Source organism: Leopardus geoffroyi, chromosome C3, assembly GCF_018350155.1.
Source record: "Leopardus geoffroyi isolate Oge1 chromosome C3, O.geoffroyi_Oge1_pat1.0, whole genome shotgun sequence".
Taxonomy (NCBI): Eukaryota; Metazoa; Chordata; class Mammalia; order Carnivora; family Felidae; genus Leopardus; species Leopardus geoffroyi.
Window position 1 is genome coordinate 11,267,501 of NC_059338.1, and position 24,851 is coordinate 11,292,351.

The following is a 24,851-nucleotide window of genomic DNA, read 5'->3' on the forward strand; positions in this document are numbered from 1 at the left end:
ATGCTCTGTAGAGACAGGCTTAGTCCCTCAGTCCCTCATCTTTTCAACATTTGTGGAAAGTAGATCGCTCATGAGTATTATTCTCCCCACGTAGATGAGGGGAAAACAGTTCTGTTCTTTGGATAAAATGAAAACGTGGTAGTAAGAGACTCCCACCCAATTCCCTTCTTAAAGAAAACAACAGCAACAACCAACGGGGGCATCAAATGTCCCTGCAGGAAGCAGCTTCAGAGATAATCAATTCTTTCAAATCCTAGATTGGGAAACAGAGGCTGAGGGAAAGTAATTAACATCTCTGAAGGACCAGAAAGGCAACAACACAGATGATTATTTTTAAGTTTATTTATTTATTTTGAGAGAGAGAGGGAGAGAGATCACTAGTCAGGGAGAGCGAGAGAGAGGGGGGGAGAGAGAGAGAGAGAGAGAGAGAGAGAGAGAGAATCCCAAGCAGGCTCCCCACTGTCAGCGTAGAGCTCAATGTGGGGCTCCAACTCATGAACTGTGAGATCATGACCTGAGCCAAAATCGAGTCGGACACTTAACCGACTGAGCCCCCCAGGCACCCTCAGCACAGATGATTTGTTTAACCAGTCTCCTGGTACCCAGTTCTGTGCTTTAATAACTTTATCGGCGTGAATCTAAGAGGTAGAAAGTGGAAAGCTCATCCCAACCATTCTATTACTTAGAATCACATAGAGCAAAGCAAATAAGTAATGACTGGTTTCCGTTGGTGGTCGATTGTGTTTATGACATTTAGCATCAACACCAAGTCTGTGCTCAGAGTCTGGCTTGGCTGCTCCCACACCTACCAATTGCTATGAACTTGGTGAGGAAGATCAAGGGTGACAGCAACTAGCTGACCATCCCAGCATTTCAGAGGTCTTTCCCAGAGCGACACTCTCTCTTGACAGGAGGACATTGATCATCTGTGTGTCCCAATTACTGGGGGAACAGGGTAGTCAGCCATAATAAGCCTGTGATGTAAAGGCAAAGAGGAGGAGAAAGACAGGACAGAAAGGGCTGCCCAACACCCCCACAAATGTGCACATACTAGAGAAAGCTAATTTCCAGAATACACTGGGGAGACGGGACGGGATGTAGAGATTTTCTCCATGCCCTCCCAACCTAAATCCCACTTGCAAAATGGAGTGTTGTAAAAATAGACTTCAGGATAATGGGGGCCTTGTAGTTGGGGGAACAGGAAGGTAGAGCTGACCAAATTTAGAAATAATAAAGACTTTCACAGTGAGGTTTTTCTATGTTTTCTGATTATCAATGACTACTCTGATTTTTTTTTCCTTCTCAATATTCTCTACAGTAAATCAGAAACCACATGACTCTTTTTTTCTCCTGCTATAATTTACAGAGAAGCAAGAAAAACAAATGATACTGACTCAGATTCCAAAGGACCCAATAGGATCAGATTTCCAGGCAATAGTTGTGAATAGCATTTATCCAGCCATATAATTTTGTTCAATATGTTACTGTGTGTGTGTGTGTGTGTGTGAGAGAGAGAGAGAGAGAGAGAGAGAGAAGAGAACCAACAAACAGAGGATGGAAATAGGAGGCAAAGGGAATAATAACTTTAGTTATCTGAAGAGAGGTATTTTTTTATGCTATACCCAAATGCTATAAATCCCACTGTGTTGACTCGGGGCTCAAGAAGGAGAAAAAGGCGAGAAAGCAAGAAAAGAAGGAAGACAGGAAGGGAGGGCGGGGGGGAGGAGGGAGAAAGAATAAAGAAAGAAAGAAGCTAAGAGAAAGAAAAGAAGGGAAAAGCCTCACACTTGAGTGAAAAACTACCACTTACTTCAGAGAAAAACAAAGCGGAGGCCCCATGTTGGGGAGTAAATGCGTTTCCACATGTGAACGCCAATATATTATTGACTTACCCTGAGTCATAAATATGACAATTTGCCTCATTTCATAGTGAGGTCAGCTCAGCCCAAATAAGCAGCTATCCTCTGCTTACTTAATGTTCCTAAATATGAGCTTTCCCCAAAGCTCTCCGCGCATATAATATAACACCATGTGCGTATGCAGTGGGGAGGAGGGATCGGGGAGGTGACAGAAAGCAAGCTGTGAACACAAAGATACTTTTAAGCTGAATACTTGTACATGATATATAGAACAGAAGATCGTCCATCATGGTTATTGAAACTGTGACCAGCGAAGCTATAAACCTGACACGAAAGAAGAGAAAATATGACTTGTTAGGTTGAAAAAGCACCAAAGAGGGAATTATAAAAGGGAAAATTTCATGACAAATTAGTTTGTATTTTTTGTTTTCATTTCTGACACATGGAAGGAAATGCCATATGTTTGCTTAAGGAAGTGCAAATTTCTCCACTTCATCCATTTAAAATCTTCACCCTTAGGCCTTTGGACTGAAGCATAAGGTTTGGAGACCTTAAATAGTCATAATGCTTCCCTGAAGAATTTGGCCTCAGAAACATATTGCAATTCAGAAGGGCTAAAAAGGAAAACCGTTTTACAGCAATTCTGGCGGGGGCTGCTTAGGACGACTCATAAGGAGCATCAATCCCTTCTCGTGGTTTCTTTACCATATTTGATGAAATATTAGATTCAATTGGAACAAGAGGCTGAAGGAAGAAGGCCATAAACTTGGGAACAGTGCTGTAAAGCACAAGCGTGCTAACGTGAAAGAAGTTTCAGACTTGGGGGCGAGGGGAGGAATGCCCAGCGGCTTGCTCATAGAACCGTCGTGGGTCCCGCAGTGTGGGCTGGAAAGTTACAGACACCCGGAGTGCCAGTCTGGTGCTTCGGACACATTCCCCTTTTGCAAACCACAATTGGGGGCTGATTGGTAACAAAGCCTCCGCTATGGGGAGCAAGTTAAAGGGGAGCAAATAAAAGAAGAAAGCTCAAATTCAAGAGAAAGTCCTGATAATCCCCTATGTTACAATGTTTTGCAGTCCCCGTGTCAGGGGTGGGGACGTGGCGGGGAGAAGTACAACATACAGGTAAGACAAGATGGTAAGAAGGAAACTCTCCCAAAGGCAATAAAATTACGATAACACTGTATCGGTGGGAAAATGGCACAACCTTTCAGTTACCACTTCCATTTAATTTGTAAAGATGTCAGTCTTCCTAAAGATCTGCCAGAAATGCATCGAATTCGAGAATCAGAATCAAAACCATGACAAAACATCCTAACCTGCAAAATACTTCGAAAATTTAGCTGAGAGAATGACAAGCAGAACTAGCTAAGAAAATTCTGAAATGGAAGATGAATTGGGAAAGGGGGATTACTTGCCCTAGCAGATATTAAAATTAATTATAAAATGACTATACCTAAACCAGCCTAATTTTAGAGCAAGAGTGGAACTGAGTATATAAATAGTACCAAGAATACATGTAAATTTAGTGCATACCACACATGGGGTTTCAAATCAGTGCAGAAAACAAAAAAGACAATGCATGCTTAAAATGATGTCAGAGCAATCTGCTAGCCACTTATAAAATAAATTGCTGCATCCCAGCTCATTCCTGATTCCGGTATAAATTTGAAATGAAGCAAACATGTAAGTTTTTTAAAAATGCAAACATAAAAGCACTAGGAAAATATGGCTGAATACTTTCATACTTTTGTGATGGAGAAAACTGTTCCAAGCATGACAGAAAATTCAGAAACTGGAAAACATAACGTAACTTTGCTGCATAAAAATAAGATAACATACTGTGCAAAAGAGAAAACACAAAGTTAAAATACCAACCACAGACTGAGAAATACACACGAAGGTGACGTTTTGGATATTTATATTAGAAAATTATATTTGTAAAAATACATTAATGTGTTTAAGTTAATATGCCTAATATACAAAGAGCTCTCAGAAATCAATAAGGGACAATGCAAAAATGTAGGAAGAATGTGTAGAAGCAATTAGCAGAAGAAACACAGTCACTATAATTTAAGAAAAATATTAAACCTCACTATTAATTAAACTCAAAGAAAATGGAGAGAGACATCATTTTTTACCAATCTGATTAGCTGTGATTTTTCACACAAAGTATCATTGAGAATCTACTAGCAAATGCTTCTTTGTACCACTTCTCATCACCTTTACGGCTACCAACAAGTCCCAAAACTAGCCCTTCCAGCCTCCTGCAATAACCTGGAGATTTCACCTTTGCCCTGCTATAAGCAATTCTTATAAGAAGCATCATTGGAAAACATAAATCACATAAATTTAGGGACGTGGATACTGCCTGTGGGGGGTTGAATTCTGGTGCCGCTTGAGCAGTTCATCTAATTGTTCTGTGCTTCAGTTATGTCGTGTGTAAAATCGGGACGATAGCAATGGTATCTGATTCTTGCACTGAGTGGATTAAACGAGTTAATACATGGAACATTCTAGAACAACATCTTGCATAGAGCCAATGTTACCAAGTACTAGTGATGAGGGATGGGCTGCCCACTGCTGCTGATGTTAATGGAAATGGTGCCACCCCCCTGCAGGTAATGTTCCCATGGCATCACATCAGACTCGGGATAAAAATACAAAATGCTCGTCACAGCCTAGGGGGCTTTACTTGATTTGGCCCCTACCTATCTACAATCCGACCTCTGGGCCTCCTTCATTCAGCTGCAGGCGCCCTACCCAACACCTTATACACCCTTCCGTCTTTGTCTCCTTGTATTTACTTTTTTCTCACCTACACAATTCTTTGCCCAGACATGGCTCATCACCTCAGACCTCTGCTCATTAGAGCAGCGATTTCCCTGACCACTCAATCTGAAATAGTCCCTGCCTCCACCCCCACCATGATGAATATTCTTATACATGATAGATTAAAGCATAAATTAATCATATTTTCCAGGGAGCAATTTCACTACATGGGCTGTAACTTAAAATGAGCATTCCTCTTCATCCAGTGATCTCACTCTTAGGCAAGTATACTAAGGAAGTACTCTGACAAGTATGTGAAGATTTATACATGTTTTTCATCAAAGCAAGGTATATAATAAAGAAAAATTAGAAATGATCTAAAATCTTGTTGATAGGTGCATCGATTATCAGTTTGCTGTGAAAGCAAACCACCTCAAAAGTTGGGGATGTTGGGGTGCCTGGGTGGCTCAGTAGCTAAGTGTCTGACTCTCCATTTCAGCTCAGATCATGATCTCATGATTCATGAGATCGAGCCCCGTGTCAGGCTCTGTGTTGACAGCATGGAGACTGCTTGGGATCTCTCTCTGTCTCTCTGTCTCTCTGTGTCTCTGCCCCTTTCCTGCTTGCACGTGCGCTCTGTCTCTCTCTCTCTCTTTCTCAAAATAAATAAACAAACATTAAGGAAAAAAAAGTTGGTGATGTCAATCATGACCATTTGTGAAGCTAGTGAGATATGGGCTGGCTATGGGGGCTGGGCTTAGCCAGCTGGTTCTTCTGGTCTGAGCTGACCTTACTCCTGTGTCTGCAGTTGGCTGTCAGCTAGGTTTGTTCACGTGGCAATTTGACAGGATCCCTAGAGAACAAATAAAAGTATGCAAGGCCTCTTGACACCTAGGGCCAGACCTTGCAAAATATCAGTTCTACTTTATTCTTTCAGCCAAAGCAAGCCACAAGGTGGGCCCAGATTCAAAAGATGGAACAATCGACCCTACCTCTTCATGGCAGAAGCAGCAAAACCACACAGCAAAGGAGCATGGGTATAGGGAGACATAGAAAATGGTGCCCGTTTTGCCAAAATAAGGAAATGGTTTCATTAATTATGGTAATTATTCCATTGGGCTTTTCTCCCTACTAAAACTGATGATGTTGAGCTCTATCAATTCATTTGGAAAGATGTTTATAGCATACTTACAAATGAAGTGTATTACAGAACTTCTGATTTACATGCTACATGCAAACACATTTATATCATAAAAGATATGGGAAAGGACATTTTCCAAAGTGTTAACATTGCTTAGCTCTCAGTAACAGAATTTGTTCTTCTTTCCTTCCTTCCTTCCTTCCTTCCTTCCTTCCTTCCTTCCTTCCTTCCTTCCTTCCCTCCTTCCTTCCTTCCTGACACCCTGGCATCTTTTCCTACGGTAATGTGAATAGACACTACACCTAATGCCTCATTCTACAGCAAGTTAGTCTAGACATTTTCTTATGTCAGCAGAAGAGCAAAAGCATTAGCAAAAACTTGCAGATGTAGTTCAATTCTATGCTTGCATCAAAACTACCGAAGCAAGTTGCATGGCCAAATTCAGAATCAAGGAGCGGGGGAATAGTCCCCCCTTCTTGATGGGAGGAACTGCAAAGCCCCACTACAAAGGGTATGGATGGGAGGAGGATGAAGGAATTGGGGTCATGAATGCAATCAATTATCACAGGGATAGAGTGGTGATCTAGCTGGGAGGAGAGGGCTAGAGGATTTTGAGGATTTTGTCCTGAAGCTGTGCTTCACGGCAAATATATTGTCTTTGCTTAGAAAAGTTATTTATTTAGGAATTGATTGGAGATGAATGGGGAATTATGAGGGAAAGTATCCCCAACTACCACAGTTTGACATCCATGCCTGCTCAGTGTTACTATAAAAATAAATGAGATAAATTTTAAAGGGTTTTGAAAATCTTGATGCTATGCACAAGTGAGCACTCTATGTTGATTGCTAATTGCCAGTAAATGTCTTCTGGGCTTCCTTTCTTTTCCTTTGAGTATTCAGGCAATGCAAAAAAATCATTTCAATAATCAAGTGAGCCAAAGATGTTGGGTAGATAAATCTGTTGCTACAAAAACAAAGACAACATCACATAGTGTCTACCAAAGCCAAACATAAATTACCTTGGGGAAATTCACAACATTAGTATCTATAATTGAAATTTGGCTAGATTATTATCATTATTCCTTCTAAGACTTGCATTTTATGTCTATCAAAAAGCTTGGTGATACTTAAAAGCCATAAATTGCATCAAACTATTGCTTTCATTAACATGAGTCTCTTTGCTTACAAGGATTCAAAAATGAGTCATTCTTCCTTGAAATGCCTCCAGTTGCTGTAGCAGCTGTAAACTGTAGGAGTTGATACTCCTTAATATTGAGGTTAAAGAGTCACTGAGTCCCACCCTTTGGAAACTACTTTGGCTACAACTCTCATATGAAGTTCAAGGCCTTCATGATGAGGCCTAAAGCCTTTAATTAATCTATTTGCGTCTACAGCTCCTGTGGTCCCTGAGTACCCCACCACTGCATAGCAACAACCCCTTATATTTACTAGTCTCTTTCTCCGAGCAGCATTATGCATGTTTAGATGTTTTTCCCAGAGTTCAGCTGTGGGGGGGGGGGGGGGGGGCGAACTTAGCAAAAATCTCACCAGGGAAGTTTCTGCTGCCTAATAGGAAATATAGAGATTCTTTACAAAGCCCTCCTAAGATGTAAAAAGTCTCTCCCTTTCCCCCAAAGAATCATCTAGCCATCGACTGCTTGTCTTTTCTGTTCATTTTCTGTCATTGATTAATTCAACAAATATTTACTGAGCACTTCCTCTGTACTAGACCTGGTGATAGGCACTGGCAGTAAAACCCATGCCATGGGTTGAAATAAAAGCCTAGGCATACTTCTCAAATTAGTTCATCCGTCTTATAACTCAACAAAATTCATCACATTCCCTCTTCCTGCCACACTTTTCCTTCAACTGTTGCAGAATATAATGAGTAAGGTGCTCCACTCTCCTATTCCTTGTATGAGCAGCCAAGGTGAGCTCTGGATGAGGCAATGGCAGAATTATGCTGTGTCTCACATCTGTCCTTTGGATTTGTTTGTGTTTGTTATAGTTGCCTTTTCAAGAAAGAAAGAAAGAAAGAAAGAAAGAAAGAAAGAAAGAAGGAAAGAAAGAAAGAGGAAGGAAGGAAGGAAGGAAGGAAGGAAGGAAGGAAGGAAGGAAGGAGAAAGGAAAGAAAGAAAGAGAGAGAGAGGGAGTAAGGGAGGGAGGAAGGAAAGAAAGAAGGAGAAAGGAAAGGAAAGGAAAGGAAAGGAAAGGAAAGGAAAGGAAAGGAAAGAAAGAAAGAAAGAAAGGGGGGAAGAAGGAAGGAAGGAAGGAAGGAAGGAAGGAAGGAAGGAAGGAAGGAAGAGAGAAAGAAAGAGAAAGAAAAGGGGAAAGAAGGTAAGGTAAATTGAACAAGCTAGATTTATTTGATTTGAGATTATTTTAGACTAGCTAGCAAAGAATAAAAAGAGCTTCTCACATGGCCCAATATTTCAATTACAGTTTTGCCCTGGAGTTTTAGGGCTAAGTTCTAGCTAATAACGTAGCATTGCTTAATTTCCTTACTTGTCAATGTTCTAAGTTCATATTTTGCCTACAGACATTGTCTGAGATCTGGGGCAATTTGGGATGTTGTATAATTCCACCTATAAAAGGCTCTAATCTCACTGTCATCTCTAACACTACGAAAATAATCTCCTTGAACACACATACTCCCTTCATATGCCATCAGCACCTTTACCTAAAATGTCTTTATTCTACCCTTCACTACATTTGAATGAAAATGTAGCTGTACAATGTGAAACAGTAGTCTTTCCCCCCCATTTTCAAAGATGTGATCCCATTTCCTTCTGGCTTCTGTTGATGTTTGTGAAAAGTCAGCTGCCAATCTAATTGTTCTACTTTTGTAGACAATCTTTCTTTTTTGTTGTAACTGCCTTAAAGATCTTCCCTGAAGTTTAACCATGACATTTGTGTGAGATTTGCTTTTGATTACCTTGTTTGGAAGATTGATGTCTTTCATTAGCTGGGAAACATTCTTGCCTTATCATTTAGAACATTGACTCTCCTGTACAATGTTGAAATTTTTCATCTCATCCTTTAAATCTCTTCATTTGTAAATATATATATATTCTTTTTCTTTTCCAATTCCATTTTTTTTAATCTGTGTGCTGCCTCTGGATAATTTCTTCACATCTGGCTTTTACTCATTCCTTCATCAGTTATATTTAATCTGCAGTATCATTAGCTACTATTTTTACGACTTTTTTTTTAAATTTCTACAAGTTTTACTTGGTTCTTTTTTAGAATCTATTTTGATAATTCTTCATGTGTTTTTTAATCCTTTCTCTTTAATGTCTTTCACCATCTAAGGCATATTTTCTTATCTCTTAAAGATAGTTTTGTTATTCTAGTGTCTCGGTGGCCTAATCCTTGTATTTTCCTTTACATGATTCTTGCTTATGGTGGATTGTGTTTTATAATTTTGGATTATGAGCTGATCTTCAACAGGTATTATTATGGAAATATTGTATAGCCTAGATTAAGAGCTTGTCCCTCCCAAGAGGTACTTTACTCCTGCTAGTCAATCTGGGTATATTCTCCGACCATGTTGATGTCTGGCTATCCCTGGGCCACACTTGTAGTACAAACATTGAACTATAATCCCACGTGAGCACAAGTATCTGTTTTTTTTTAAAGGATACATTTTGGGATTTGTTGTTACTGTTGTGTCTGTTTATTCTCTTGTGAGCTTTCAAACCCAGGCCTTCCAACAACAGATGTTGGCGAGGATGCAGAGAGAGTGGATCTCTTTTGTACTGCTGGTGGGAATGCAAGCTGGTGTAGGCCACTCTGGAAAACAGGATGGAGGTTCCTCAAAAAATTAAAAATAGAACTACCCTATGACCCAGCAATTGTACTATGAGGTGTTTATCCAAGGGATACAGGTATGCTGTTTCAAAGGGACACATGCACCCCAATGTTTACAGCAGCACTATCAACAATAGCCAAAATATAGAAAGAGCCCAAATGTCCATCGATGGATGAATGGATAAAGAAGATGTGGTATATATACACAATGGAGTATTACTAGGCAATCAAAAATAATGAAATCTTGCCATTTGCAACTATGTGGATGGAACTAGAGGGTATTTTGCTGAGCGAAATTAGTCAGAGAAAGATAAATATTGTATGACTTCGCTCATATGAGGACTTTAAGAGACAAAACAGATGAACATAAGGGAAAAGAAGCAAAAATAATATAAAAACAGGGAGGGGGACAAAACAGAAGAGACTCCTAAATATGGAGAACAGAGAGTTACTGGAGGGGTTGTGGGAGGGGGGATGGGCTACATGGGTAAGGGGCATTAAGGAATCTACTCCTGAAATCATTTTTGCACTCTATGCTAACTAATTTGGATGTAAATTTAAAAAAACAAAATTAAAAAAACAATAAAACCCAGGCCTTCAGATCTTGAAGATCAAACTCCTCTCCACAGCCAAGGTAACTAGAGTGACAGTCCACATGTTTACTATTTCTTTGTTAATTGTTTCCTTTTTTTTTCCCACAAAATTTCCTTTCTTTCTTGAAAACTTGACTATACACTTAATACCATGACTATTATATTTTAATCTGTATTTCTAGATGTTTCCAGAAAAGAAGTTTCATTCCAAACTTTATCCAAAATATGTCCAGAAACTAAAGTTCTGCACCATTTTCCTGATGTGGTCAATTCAAACTATTACCCAAGGAGCCTGACATATGTCTGAATATTAACATAAAGCATTTACAAATATGTATTAATGAGTGACTTTTTTATAGTTAGAGGCAATATTTGTGTTCAGTCATGTGCCAGATAGGTGCTTACTACTACTTACTGACAAAATTAATTAATTAAAATGTTCTTACTTTTAAGTTTTTTGTCTATTATGGCAACCCTTTGTTTCTTTACAAAAAGAATATCTTTTATCGCTATTGTTAATTTTATTTATTTATTTATTTTATTATTTTTTTTTCAACGTTTATGTATTTTTGGGACAGAGAGAGAGACAGAGCATGAACAGGGGAGGGGCAGAGAGAGAGGGAGACACAGAATCGGAAACAGGCTCCAGGCTCTGAGCCATCAGCCCAGAGCCTGATGCGGGGCTCGAACTCCCAGACCGCGAGATCGTGACCTGGCTGAAGTCGGACGCTTAAAGGACTGCGCCACCCAGGTGCCCCTCGCTATTGTTAATTTTAAACATGTTAATGAGTGACTTCAAAGTAATGTTGTAGGGGTGCCTGGGTGACTCAGTCATTAAGCCTCCAAATCTTGATTTCAGCTCAGGTCATGTCTCATAGTTCATGGGATTGAGCCCCACATTGGGATCTGTACTGACGGCATGAGGCCTGCTTGGGATTCTCTCTTTCCCTCTCTCTCTGCCCCTCCCCATGCTCATCTCTCTCTGTCTCTCTCTCTCTCTCTCTTTCTCTCTCAAATAAATAAACACTAAAAAAATAAAATAATAAAGTAATGTGGTGAATTCTACAAAGCATGAATGAAAATTCATTTTAGTAATTTGCCTATAGTCACTCCTTCAAGAACAAAGACTTACTAACAAATTCCTGAGACGTACCTGGTTGCTGCAACAAAGACATTTGGAAATGAGGATCGTATTTCCAGTTTTTCACCTTAAAAATAAACCTTAAATACATCCTGAAGAGGGATTGATTTTCAAAGCCCACCATAAAACTTAGATTTAGAAATAAAGATTACTCATCTCTCCGGTAAAGTAAAGACACTAAAACCAGTTCTGTAGACTTGGTCCCTTATTGGCTGGAACCAAAAGGAAGCAATCAATAGTCAAATAAAATAAATATTTTTAAGGTTTTTTTATTTTATATTTATTTTTGAAAGACAGAGAGAGACAGAGCACAAGGCGGGGGTGGGGAGGGAGGGCAGAGAAAAAGGGAGACACAGAATCCGAAGCAGGCTCCAGGCTCTGAGCTGTCAGCACAGAGCCCCACGCGGGGCTCAAACTCACAAACCATGAGATCATGACCTGAGCTGAAGTCGGACGCTTAACCAATGTAGCCACCAAGCTGCCCTTAAAATAAATATTTTAACATCTATGTTGTCTTTACAAAATGTAGGCCCAAAACTTAGTCACTAGGCAAGCTACTGTTTAATTATTTCCTTGCTCTACGTATGTCTAAAAATAGGGCCCTGTGCTTCGAGCAGGGTGGTAAGCAGAATGACCGACGTTTCTACTTCCTGGGGTTGTGGCCCGGCACTTAGTTCACTGCTTCCTTGCCAACAGGATGCAAAAGGGCATAAATTTCCCGCCAAACATGGATGCCAGGGAAACAGGGATGCCTTGCAGGCAATGCCATAGTCCAAGTACGAAATTTCATTCCTTGAGGGAGTACAAAAAGAGCCAAACGAAAAAGCCCAAAGAATAGTGTGTACATATGCAATGTTCAGCTTGCTGAACAACGTTGAGATTCAAGTTGCCATCTATTAAGATAATTTAACAGAGATCATCTATCTCAACTTCATGTCCAAAGTCAAAAAGCATGACGTCCTACTGCGAACTTACCATCTGAGTGAAATTAAGCGGGTCTCTCATACTGGTTTTTTTAACCCATAAAATGGGAATAATAAAAATACCAATCCCATAGGATTGTTGTTACAGGTTTAGCAAGATCATGTCAAACAATTAACAATGTCTGACATTAATAAATACTCAAATATTTGCCCTAAGTATTATACCAAGAAGCATTTGAATACTTACTGATTTTTTGTGCTAAATACTTTGGGGGATGTAAGACAAATCAGATCTGCTAGGAGCTTAGATTCTAACAGAAGAGATGAGAAGGCATGAAATTGTAAACGCCATTAAGCAAGGACTGAATGCGTCTTATTCACATTATGTCCCAAGCGCCCAGAAGAGTTCCTGGGGTATAATAGGTAGCTAATAAATATTTGCTGTATGCAAAGATAAACTAACTCTTTTACTTCATAGAGAATGAGATGGATGTTAAAGGGGAAGAGGAGAAATACAAGAGAAAATGTAGGGAAGCATCAGGACCTTGAAGGCCAAAGAAAGCAATTATACACAGTTTCTCATCTATCAAAGGGTGATAATTAGTACACTTGCCCTCCTTCCCTCACACAGGTTATCGTAAAGTTCAAGTAAGTATACACGTACCTGACCGCAGCAGGGGGAGGAGGCAGGTAACCAAAGGACAATGAATCAACCTGCAGAAAATTAATGATAAGTGTTTACTTATGTTTACTATGTGCTGGAGACTAATACTGTTATAAGCATTTCACCCGTGTTAACTAATTTTACCTTTGCTACCACCTTGGGAGATAGGTATCATTATTCTCATCCTCATTTTTCAAAACAGGAAACTGGGACACAGAGAAGTTCAATTACATGCCCAAGGTCACACAGCTGGGAAGTCACAGAAGAAGGATTTAGTCCCTGGCAGAGTAGCTCCGGAACCTGCACGATGAAAGCAAAAAGGTGCCTCGGCTCCCAGCTACCGCAGCCAGAGGCTGGGACCCTCCTCTGTCATTTTACTTATCAGAGGACACTCTTGTGGTTGTTCTGATGTTTTGCGTTTCTTTGGTTTTTCAAATCAAGCCCTTCTGAACTCCATGCTCCGCATCTGTCTCTCTCTCTCCTCCCGGCAGCCTTCTTCAACGCTTTCTACCACAAGCTTAATTTCATTATCTTGGCCGCTTCCTGGGAGGAGGAGGAAGGGGAAGAGTGGGCTATAAATATCCCTTCCTGAGTGACCCCCGAAGTGGGACCACCTGCCGGCATGGGTGAGGTGGCCGAGCAGAGCCTGGCTGCGGAGAGAAGTTTGCGTCCCATCTTTCAACAGAGGTTTTCAGGACCTCCTGCGGGGCTGGCTGCTGCGAACTGGGGGGAAAGTAAACAATGCGTAAGGAATGGTGGCATTGCAGGGTTTTATCATCTCCCTGCTTAATTATGTCAGTGAGAACTCCAAAGCAAGTGGTGGGCAGATAAAGCATCCTGAGGAAGCCCGGCTCGAGGGTTTTCTGGGCCCCCAAACTACACAGCACTTTCTGAGGTCCTCACGCTCAGGCTTTTCTTAGGAACATCCTATTTTCTTTCCCCACATCTCTGGGTATGGAAAGACACAGAACATGTGTTCTTACGACCAAGGCACGCGGGAGAACAGCACCAGTGGGGCGCAGCGTCCCGTTCCACGGGATGAACAGAAACACGTTCCGCAGGTGTGGAACCCCGTCCACATGGTAAACGACAAGTTACCTAAGGTCAGAGAGTAAATCAGTGATTACACTTGGTTTTCAGACGCCGTCCTCGGTGCTCTTGAACACGCAGCTGCGTAAGGTGGGCGCAGCGATGGGCCAGCCAGCTCTTCTAAGGATCTACTCGCCCTGGACCGACCGTTCCGGAGGTCAGCTCTGGGACAGAGCTGAGTTAGCAGAGGGCTGTTTCTGTTGTTGCCAAACAGCACGATTTCTCTTCCAACACCCGCACGAAATCACGGGTGCGCGGCACACGCACGCACAGACGACCGAAAGGAATTTTTATTTTCTCCCATCCCAATCCAGAGTCAGAAACAGCTGCCAAATGAGTCCCTCCGACAGCACCTCCTACACAATGAGACGCCGGAGCTGCAAACCGTGCTCTGCAGGCGTTTTAATTGTGAATCCAGATGCTGTATCCCTTCGATTCTCGGCACTGACCTTTCACTTGAGAGTCCATTTGTCAGTCTGCTCCATGTGTCTGAAGAAATCATCAAAGCCGCCCCGCCGAGCAGCTCCCCATAGGTTTCGCTCGGTGTGGCTGCAACATAGCTACACAACAGGGGTGGGGTGGGGTGGGGGGGGGGGGAAGCGGGGGTGGGGAGACAGGGAGGGTTGGCAGCTCCCCTCCCCTTAGGACTGGCTGGGTGCGTTCTGTTCCTCAGGGGAGACTGAATCACCAGGGGGTGGACCCTGAGTGTGTTCGGGGAGGGAAGGAGGAAGCAGAGGCAAGGAGCAGCCTTCTCCCCGCCATTCCCTTGCCCAACAAGACCCTCCAGTGAAATGAGAGGAAAGACCCTCCAGAGGCTTGTCCGCTTTGCAGTCTGAGTTTCAATTTTCTGCCGACACAGCCAAGGGCTCAAGTCTGGAGAGAGATGTTCTTTTGCACAGAGGGCCAGGGAGATAGGGATCATCAGAGACTACTAGAGAGGCAAAAGGGGCTGACCCTAAATGAGGGAATGCACATTGGAACCATTCTCTGTTTACTAGAAAGAACTAGACAGGGCCAGTCGCCATAGCATTCCTCCGCCATGAGGATTACCACGAGCTCCCGGTTCTATTTCCAGTGTACCCACAGGAGTAGCACACCATCTACAGATCTTGTTCTTCTTATCCCACCCACAACTACACCTCGCCTGTCACCACACACACACACACACACACACTCACACACACTCACTCACACTCACTCACACCACCACCATCACCACCATAACCAAATGTAACTCTTTCTCAGTCCTACTGAACTCTGTTGAACGACAAGTCAATCTAAGAATGGCAAATTGTTGCTAAGTGAATGCAATGGAACAGCATCCTCTGTGAGTTCAACAGGCAGCATTATAGTTCGTTCTGCCACTACCTTCCGTGTGAGTTGGGGTATTTTCCTTCACAACTTCCATTAATTACCAAACCATACTGGAATGCCCTTGTTTTGCTTTGTTTTGCCCGAGTGGGCGAAGTTAGAGAATGGTCTTGAGCAGCCCTCTTCGCCATGTTAATATACGGAGGGCAACTAAGCATCTGTTGTCCTGGAATTAGTATTTGATGGGGCCTTTTGTTGTTTTTGTATTGCTTGTTTGCTGTACAGAAGAGTGAAGAGGAGAGAGGTAGAGAAGATGGGCCAGTCGGGCATTAGAAGCCCAGGACATTCTAGGAGAAAAGGGACAAGAAACCCACAGCTTGAACACCGTGATGTTCAGCCTGGAAGATTTGGGGGTGGACAAAGATAACCCCAGTAAAGGTCCAATAACAAAGAAGAGCTACAAGGCTTACAAAATAAAATTTCCCATAGGAAGGGGAGAGACTGGGTTGTCCAGGAACACAACCAGTATCTAAGGCAGTGTGGTTCACAGAACTAATGCATTAGAGCCATGAGGGAAAGTGGGAAAATTTGCTCAGAAAGGGGCTTCCTTTGCCGCCAGCCATGACAAAGTCACTGGCACCATACTAGCCCTCACACAATAAAAAGCCATAGAACTAGAAAAATATGTGAGCAACTGTTATCAGGCAGCAGATAACAGGCAATGAAACGCTGTGATTCCTGAGGAAAAGAGGAAGCTGTGCAACTGTACTAGAAAGAAGTTCACAATCTTAGTGCGTTAAGCCGAATGCACACAAAACATGGCGATCCCACTGAGTGGACTAAGTATATATCAGAGTTCAGGGGAGGGAAGTAGCTAGAATCTAAAGGACAGGTAACCAGAGAGGAGGGAACTGTTCAAAAGCCCAAGGGAGGAAAACTGTGTGTCTTTGGCTGACGACTAGGCTAAACATGAATAGGACAAGACTCCTTGAGGGTTTCAAGAGAGTTGCTACTCTGAGTTCGTGACTGAAACAAAGATACTAGAGAATGCACAGTACTTGGGGATGTTGCAGCTCTGGTACAGCCCGAGTAGAGGAACTACCCGAGGTGTCGGAAAGGCCAAGCCGTAAGAGTAAGGGCTATACTCTAGCGTGATTCCTACTCTGTATCTGCCCTAAAAATGCTTCTAACTAGGCTCTGACAAATTCTCAGGGGAGAGAGAATTTGGAGCTTGCGTCCCCCTAGCCTCAAGTAGGGATAGGGGTGGGAAACACTTTAGGCTATCCATAAAGCTGCCGTAATAAAGCAGAAAGCAAAGTCTTTAGAAGTTCATCGCTTCTTAGGAGTCTTTAGAAGTTCCTATGATTGCACTTACATGTGGAATCTAAAAACAAAACTAAGACAAATATCATAGACACACAGATCACATTGGTGGATGCTAGGGGTGGGGGCAGGTAAAATGGGTGAAGGGAATCAAAAAGTAGACGCTTCCAGTTATAAATAGGTCATAGGATGTAATGTACAGTATAGTGACTCTAGTTAGTAACACTCTATTCCCTATTCGAAAGTTGCTAAGAGAGTAATTCTCAAAAGTTCTTATCACACGAGAAAAACACTTTGCAACTATGTATGGTGACAGATGCTAACTGGACTTATTGTGGTGATTATTTCACAATGTGTACAATTATCTTATCAAATCGCTATGTTGTACAATAACACCTGAAACTAATATAATGTCAATTACACTTCAGTAAAAAAGCATGAACAATGGATTTGGATATGAGTTGACTCTCCAAAGCATTATGCTGAGAAGAAGCCAGCCACGTGAGAGTCGATCCCATATGATTATATTTAACTGAAATTCTAGAACAAATATAACTAATTTATTTTGATTAAAATTGGAATAGTGGTTTCCCGGGGGCAAGAATTGACTGGAAAGGGAAATTAGAAAAATTTCCGGATGATGACAATATGTTTTACTTTAACGGAGGTGTTAGTCACAGGGACGTATACACTGACAGATTCATGTGACAGTACGCTTAAAGTCTGTGATTTTGCTGCATGTAAATTTTACCTCCATTTTTCAAGAAAAATTGTACTTGTAAAAAAAAAATGTAGATTGGACAATGTCATTCCTGGGTTCAAACCCTCAAATGTCTTTCCATCTTAAAGTCAAAGCCTGGTCCTTCCGATATTCTTTTTTTTTTTTTTTTTTTTTAAGGTTTTTATTTTTGAGACAGAGAGAGACAGAGCATGAACGGGGGAGGGGCAGAGAGAGAGGGAGACAGAGAATGGGAAGCAGGCTCCAGGCTCTGAGCCATCAGCCCAGAGCCCCACGCGGGGCTCGAACCCACGGACTGTGAGATCGTGACCTGGGCTGAAGTCGGCCGCTTAACCGACTGAGCCACCCAGGCGCCCCTCCTTCCGATATTCTTAAGGTCCTTCCTGCTCTGCTTTCCCACTATATCTAAAATTACCCTACTGCTCACTCTGCAGGCACACTGGCCATTTCATAGTTTCTTGAATATGTGAACATGCTCCTGTCACACCCCATTGAACACACACTCTTTTTTTTTTTTATCCATTTACCATCTGTATCCCCCCAAATAAGCGTAAGATACTTTATCTGTTCATATATAAATCTCCAGTGACTAGGGTAATGCCTGGTGCATAATAGCTGCTCAAAAAATATTTCTTGAATGAAAAATTTAAATACATGAATGATCATTTTTTTCTATTAAAAACATTTTGTGTTTCCTTTATTCTCAATGAGGACTTTCAGATCAAGAGGTCTAAGCTCAATGGTATCGCTGACTGGACCTCTGTCTATCTGAAGCTATATATCAATGGCCAAGGCTCCCAAACTCCCTGTTTTTCCTGGGGGGAGAGTTTAAATGTGTCAGAGTAAGGAACACAAAGGAGATAGAAAGTTTTTAATGTCCCCAAAGGCTTTCTGGGAGGAAGAAAGTTCATTGCCAGATCCAGGAAGTGAATTTACGGTATATAAATGGAAAGCAAACTCGTATAACTTTAACCTGGTGGGAAAGGAGCTTACCTTGAATCAAGGGAGCCAAAATTCATCTAATCAATCCCCACAAACAGCCGGCATTAACTTGAAGGACAGTTTTGCTTGCTTCGTAGGGATGATTTCCTCCTATTTCTCCTAAGTCAGTCCCAAGGAAAAAGCATGCCATGCTCTCAGAGGGAGAGGGTCTTCTCTGCTGAAAGAGGGAGTATAGACAGACACAACATGGAAAGCCAGGGCAGTAACAAGCCTTTGGTGAAAAGAGGAGTCTTGCACCAAGAAAACGACCCACCCCACAGTGACTGCAGTGTCTGAAATTTCCCCAGGAAGCCTACAGTGAGGTTATCCAGGTAGAATGAATAGCACCTTGAGCAATTGTACATACAGCGAGGACTAACTCTGGCCATCTCAAGCAGGAAAAGAATTTATCGGAAGGATAGCGGAAACTCCCAAACCAATATGAAGGCTGGAGAACCTGACTCAGAAAATGGACGGAAACCAAGCCAGAAACATAGCTGAGATCACAGCTGTTGGTGCCAGTCAGCAGCTCTCAGTGATGTGTTCGCTTACATTCTCACCATATCCACCCCAGACGTGAGCTGACCCCACCTCAGAACTCCTTCAGCTCCTGCCAGCACAAATAGCTTCTCACCTGCCCCTTGGTCCGTACCTCAGCCCGTCAGGGTTCAAGGTCCTGCATGGGACCCTAAGTAGAATTGCCCAAGTCTAGGCCAAGAGACACATCTCTCTGATGTCAGGAGCAGAGAGAGGAAATATGTGCCTTTTTTATTTTCCTAATGAAAAGCGGGGTCCCACAAGCACACCTATTTGGAGAATTTGTCCCAAATAAAGAGAATGTTAAGATTCTTGATAGTCAAGCCTACTTTAATCTATTGTAATCAAGTCTCTTTGACTGCCTTACGATCTTATAAACACTTCCTCCCAAACTTACAAAAATATTTGTACACAGTGTAGATAACCCATTTCGTGCAACCAATAACACCCTTACCGTTTCCCGGCAAACAGAGAAGATACAAAGTTTAATTGTTTTCTCCTTCCGCCTTACGTCCAAGTTCCATGGCCATTGCCATTCTTCCTGTTATAATCCCATCTTGAATTTCTAAAACTGAAGATTAAATGCTAATTACAACCACCACCAAAAAATTCTATGTGCAATAGGCATTTCTACATATAGGTCATAGCTAGTATTTGTAGCTTTCCCCCAACTGTCATTCCACGTTTTCTCTGCCTCAACAAACACAGAGAAGGACAACCTAAACCTTAATCTTCACTCTCCAGAAACCTAAGCCTTTGCCTTTCCTGCTTGGATAAGCTTGAAATAGTCTTCTAATCATCTTTACTGCTCAAAATAATAGTGCAAAAGATGCCCTTGGGTGGTCCTTCCTTTCCTTATTTTTACTAGTCAGGATCATTCAACCCACCAAAAATCCAGCTTTCTCCTCTCGTGATTTTCCATGGCATGAGAATTCCGGAATGTCCAAATAGCTGGTGTAGCTCCCAATTTTACAGAAGTACTGTAATTTCTTAGTGTAACCAATTCTCCATTGGGTACTAAACCAGCAGAGCCCAGAAACGGAATGCAAAAGTTTGAGAGTGGGTCATTAGATATAATTCTGCGTGATACCCTCATGATTCTCCTCCCCCAAACTCCTGAATTTGTGTGTTCTAGGACAGGGAGAAAGAATGCCATTTATTGATCATTAATACAAAGTAAATGCTTCATCCTGAGAGACAGCATCACAAATTTGCAAGGTATTGCCTAGCAGCTGGTAGCCAGCTGGTACCATATCTGAGTCTTCAATAGATCATTCTGCCTTTCTGTAAGGTCAGTTGCATCTGGATAGTAGGACCCATGGCTAGACCAGTGAATTCTATGGTCAGCCCGTTGTCTTCTTTCTTTCTCTGTAAAGTGAGTTTCTTAGAACAATCTATTTGCAATTTAAATTTTTATTTTAGGACAGTTTGCTAAATTATTTCAAAATTTTATTTGAATGGCATTATCATGTATTAAAAGTCATCTTAACTGATATTTCAAGAGATTTGGAAAATAAATATCAAGAAAATCACAATGACTACAAAATAAAAGAATCTAGAGTAGGGATTCTATTATGATGTTTAAGAATTTGAGTAAGTTACGGGGCGCCTGGGTGGCTCAGTCGGTTGAGTGTCTGACTTCAGCTCAGGTCATGATCTCACAGTTCGTGAGTTTGAGCCCCGCGTCAGGCTCTGTGCTGACATTTCAGAGCCTGGAGCCTGCTTCGGATTCTGTGTCTCCCTCTCTCTCTGCCCCTCCCCTGCTCATGCTCTGTCTCTTTCTGTCTCAAAAATAAATAAAAACATTAAAAAACAATTAAAAACAAGAATTTAAGTTCCTCTGATGGAAGTGTGAGCAAATGCACAGTGGGGCAGTGAAAACAAACTTCAATTTAAAATAGCTGTCTATTTCAGCGGGTAATTTCTTGCCCTACCACAATGGAAGGGTGCAATATAATCAGTTTCTACCAGGTAGCTGACTGGCCTTCCGGGGCAGAGTACCATCCTAGTGTTCAGAGCTGGTTGCTACTCTGGCCACTAGGGGACTCAGCTCAGGAAAACCAGGTCACAATGATGGAAGGAAGTCCTTGTCATTAGGTTTATGTCATTAGACTCATTCCTGCTCCCTTAGCTGTTTTGTTAATGAGTCCATTGATTGGGTACCAAGCAAAGACTGACGGTCATCTTTAATCAAAGTCATTTTTTTCCTCCTGGTGACTTAAAATTTCTTCACAGTGGAACCATTTTTGGTGAGCATGCCAATTGGGCACAAAAATTCTCATATTCTGGGCTCGTGCCCAGGAGTTTATCCAACTGCTTCCCTAAACTTCTTCATCACCAATTCTCCAATATTTTTTTTCTTCCAACCCTCTGATGGTCCCACCAAATCATTAGCTACTGCCCCAAAAATATTGGCTCTAGATTGTTGCTATGGGCAATCTCTTTTGGTTAACTTGATGTACCACTGAACATCTGCTCCTAGGGGAATTTTTATTCTCCATTGTGCTTTGGGACCACCCTTGAGTGGAGTTAATGAACCACAGCAATCTACAATCCAGAAAATTGGCCCACTGCCATTTGCTAGAGAGGAGAATTTGACTGGCCGTAGGAAGAACACTGAATCTCTCCAGGACGCTGCAGGGAGTCTGGACTGGGATGGAACCTGGGTGCAACACGGTCCTGGGATTCCTACAGTTGCATCTGAAGAAGCCCTGGGGCAAGGCTCCCAACGTTGTGCCTCATATTCCCTTTGGTTCTGCCCCTGCTTCCTGGTGTCACTAGAAAACCCCACCAAACGACTCAACGCACTTGGAGGTGCACCCCCAGTCTTCATCCCAGGTCTACACTCCAACACAAACAGAGGCTGCCAGAATACATCCTGCCTCTGTGGTGGGCAGAAATCTGGAGAAATTCAGTGGGGCAGTGGGGGTGGGGTGGGGAATGCTTTAGAAATGGCTTTATTTCTGAGAACTTGAATTTCTAAAATGCCCCCCTCCAACAACCACATTTTCTTGGAGTTCAAGATCAGAGATAGACTACCCTGGTGGCCTTTTAACCCTAATTAACCCACAAGCCCATGTGGTGTCCCCACCTCTTTTAACTATGTGATGTAGCTTATGAAAAGATGTGGCCTCTAGTCTGTCAAATACTGCACATTCCTCAGTTCTTCCTCAGGCCACTTCCTTCCCTATGGAGCCGCTGCCTGACTTTTCCAAAGCTGATATTAATATCACAGACCATTATAATATAGTTATTTTCATGGAAGGCAGGGAGGAAGTCACGTGGCATTAATTGGTCCCATGGGGTCCTGAAAGTCTCCATTTAGCATGTTGTTTTTACTCACATAAGCAGCAATGAAGTGGAAACAGTGAGGAAGTTGCTATGATTGTATTAAATGAGTATTTTTTTTTCTGGGACTTGTTTGGCTAATGAGTCATTATTCCGTTTTTAATTGTATGAACATATGTAGTAGCTGGGTCAAAGGTACATGTGCATTTTCTAAATGCACACACCCTCCCCCCACCACACACACACACACACACACACACACACACACACACACGCACACATCTAGGCCACTGTCTGTTTGCTTTATTTTAACCTCTGTTGTTGTGATGTTAGCTCATTGAAAGGCTGGGACAGAGAAACTATCCAGAGGATACGAGTTTTTATAGTTTGGGGGGAAAGGAATTCAAAAGCTCCTGAGCATTGAAAGATATATTTTATCCTCTTTAAGTTATTAAACCAGTAGGGCATCATATCAAAATGTTGCTATCACTAGAATCCATTACTTTGTGTCTGTATCATCAATTTTATTCTTTAAAACCCCATCATGGGGGTGCCTGGGTGGCTCAGTTGGTTGAGCATCTGACTCTTGATTTCGGCTCAGGTCATGATCTCATGGTTTGTGAGTTCGAGCCCCACATCGGGTTCTTTGCTGACAGTGCAGAGCATGCTTGAGATTCTTTCTCCCTCCCTTTCTCTCTCTCTCTCTCTGCCTCTCTTCTGCTCTGTCTCTCAAAAAAAATAAATAAATAAACCATTAAAACAATTTTTTTTAAACACCATCATGTACCTCATCCTTTTTGATCTTTATAATGGGCCTGTGAGGTAGGTTGGGCCAAAATTATTGGTCCATTTTCCAAACTGAAACTGATGTCACAGAGGCACAGTGACTTTTTAAAGATCATGTAGCTAATAAGCGATGGCCCACAAACCAAGGGAACCCAAGGAATAAGTTGGGGCTCTAAGGAGATTTTGTGGTGGCTTAGAGCCTTTCATGGGTTAGACCGCAGGCATGGCAGATTTGGGAGGGTGAGCCTGAGCTGTTCCCAAATTCCACAAGCCCCTTCTGCCTCTCCAGGTAACTCTGCATTCTTGGACTGTCTCCATTCACCACAGCAATGGAATTCTCTTTTTCAGCTAACAATTGACATGAATGTGAATATGAAAACAAGCAGATGATAAAAAGCCCTCTTGAAACATTTTTTGTTTGAGGGTACTGATACTAGAATAATGCGTGGGTTCCTTGGACACAGGGAATAATTCTTTTGACAAAGATGTGCCAGGAAAACACTGACTCTATCTCTCTCAATATGGTGGAGGTCATGGATTGTGAATTCTACGTTTCCCGAAGGTTCTGAAACAAGAAAAATAAGATTCTGATAAGAAAAATTACGATTTTTTTTCCTCAGCCCAAAAGAGCTTTATGTGACTCACCCTGAAGGCTAGATATTGATATGGGTAGACTTTTGTCATTCTTTATACAATACTGGTGAAACGTCCTTCTCACAGTCAATAGGTCATTCAGTCTGATAGTAAACAAGTTCCCTTTACTTAATTTAGTTAGATCAAGGTACTGAGAAGGCCGTTTGGTTCACACAAGAGCCAGTTAACCTTATACAGGAACAACCCACAAATAGATGAAAACTACTCCACGAGACAGATGTGACACCTCCTCGAGGGATTCTGTCACCCAACCCTTACACAACCACTCACATGCATCCCCGGGCCAGAGGAAGCATGGCTCCGTGCGAGTCATTGCCATTACCAGAAGCATGACTCAAAGGGACACTCCTACAGGCAATGTTTGGCCACCTCATCTTTGCAGAGTAGAGCGCATCAGCGCATCGAGGAAGTCCAGAATCTCCGGCGGGACTGCTTGACACGAAGCTGTATACAAGCCACGGGGAATGTAGCACAGCTTACTGATCCGGCTTGTGAATGGACCAAGGCCGTCGATTCTCCTCCTCCGTCTCCTCCCTCCTGGTCATTTGATTGCTCATAAAAGCTCTATGAGGTCAGTTGGAACAGTAAGTGAAAAATGAGCTCATATGGTCTATTTAGCTTCTTTTGAGTCATTCTAGTTCAAGTGTATTTAGAAGAGAAGGTTGAATCCATTGGCTGGCTTGAGGTTTGGGAGTCATCTGCGGACTTTGATTGCCCAGACTCTCCCCTTCCAAACTGAAATGAGAGTCACAGAAGCAGCGAATGTGAGGAGCTACAGAAATGGAGTAGAATTATTTTTTAGTTCCTCACATTTTACGTAGAAACGGATGCCTAGAGAGCTTAAGAGACTTGGCCGATGCCATAGAACTTATTAGGAGTGCTCGAATAAAGTACAAAAGCCATTTAATATTTGATAACTAGCACTGATTATATTGAAGGTATCTGTGTCTACTGAATATAAATTCCGTATATTTTTATTAAACATATATATTCAATAAATCTCCATCTTTGGCTCAGGTTTTAAATAACAGTTGTTTTCCATCACAGAACTGCAAGGACGATTTTTATAAGTCATCTGTTAATAATATTTTGTTTCAGGAGCACGCTATCCATCAGGCAATCATAAAGCCTGCTATAGGGTGGCAGGCCATTTGTTTTACGGAAGGGAAGGGAGTGAGATATATCTGATGACCAAAGCATGAAAATGCCTTGGAGCCATTAGCCAACCTGCTACTGTTTC

The 24,851-nt window shown here is 42.0% G+C and overlaps 1 long non-coding RNA gene across 1 annotated transcript in view; it reads right to left on the bottom strand.

Annotated features, from left to right (window-relative positions):
• The window catches only part of LOC123585445, a 35,247-nt gene extending 20,705 nt beyond the window's left edge, over window positions 1–14,542 (bottom strand). Inside the window, exons 1-2 of the long non-coding RNA XR_006706167.1 lie at window positions 14,442–14,542; window positions 12,904–12,953 (exon numbers count right to left, since the gene is read on the bottom strand). This is a non-coding gene — a long non-coding RNA (uncharacterized LOC123585445). The remainder of the gene's footprint in view (window positions 1–12,903; window positions 12,954–14,441) is intronic.
• Between the last annotated feature and the right edge of the window lie 10,309 nt (window positions 14,543–24,851).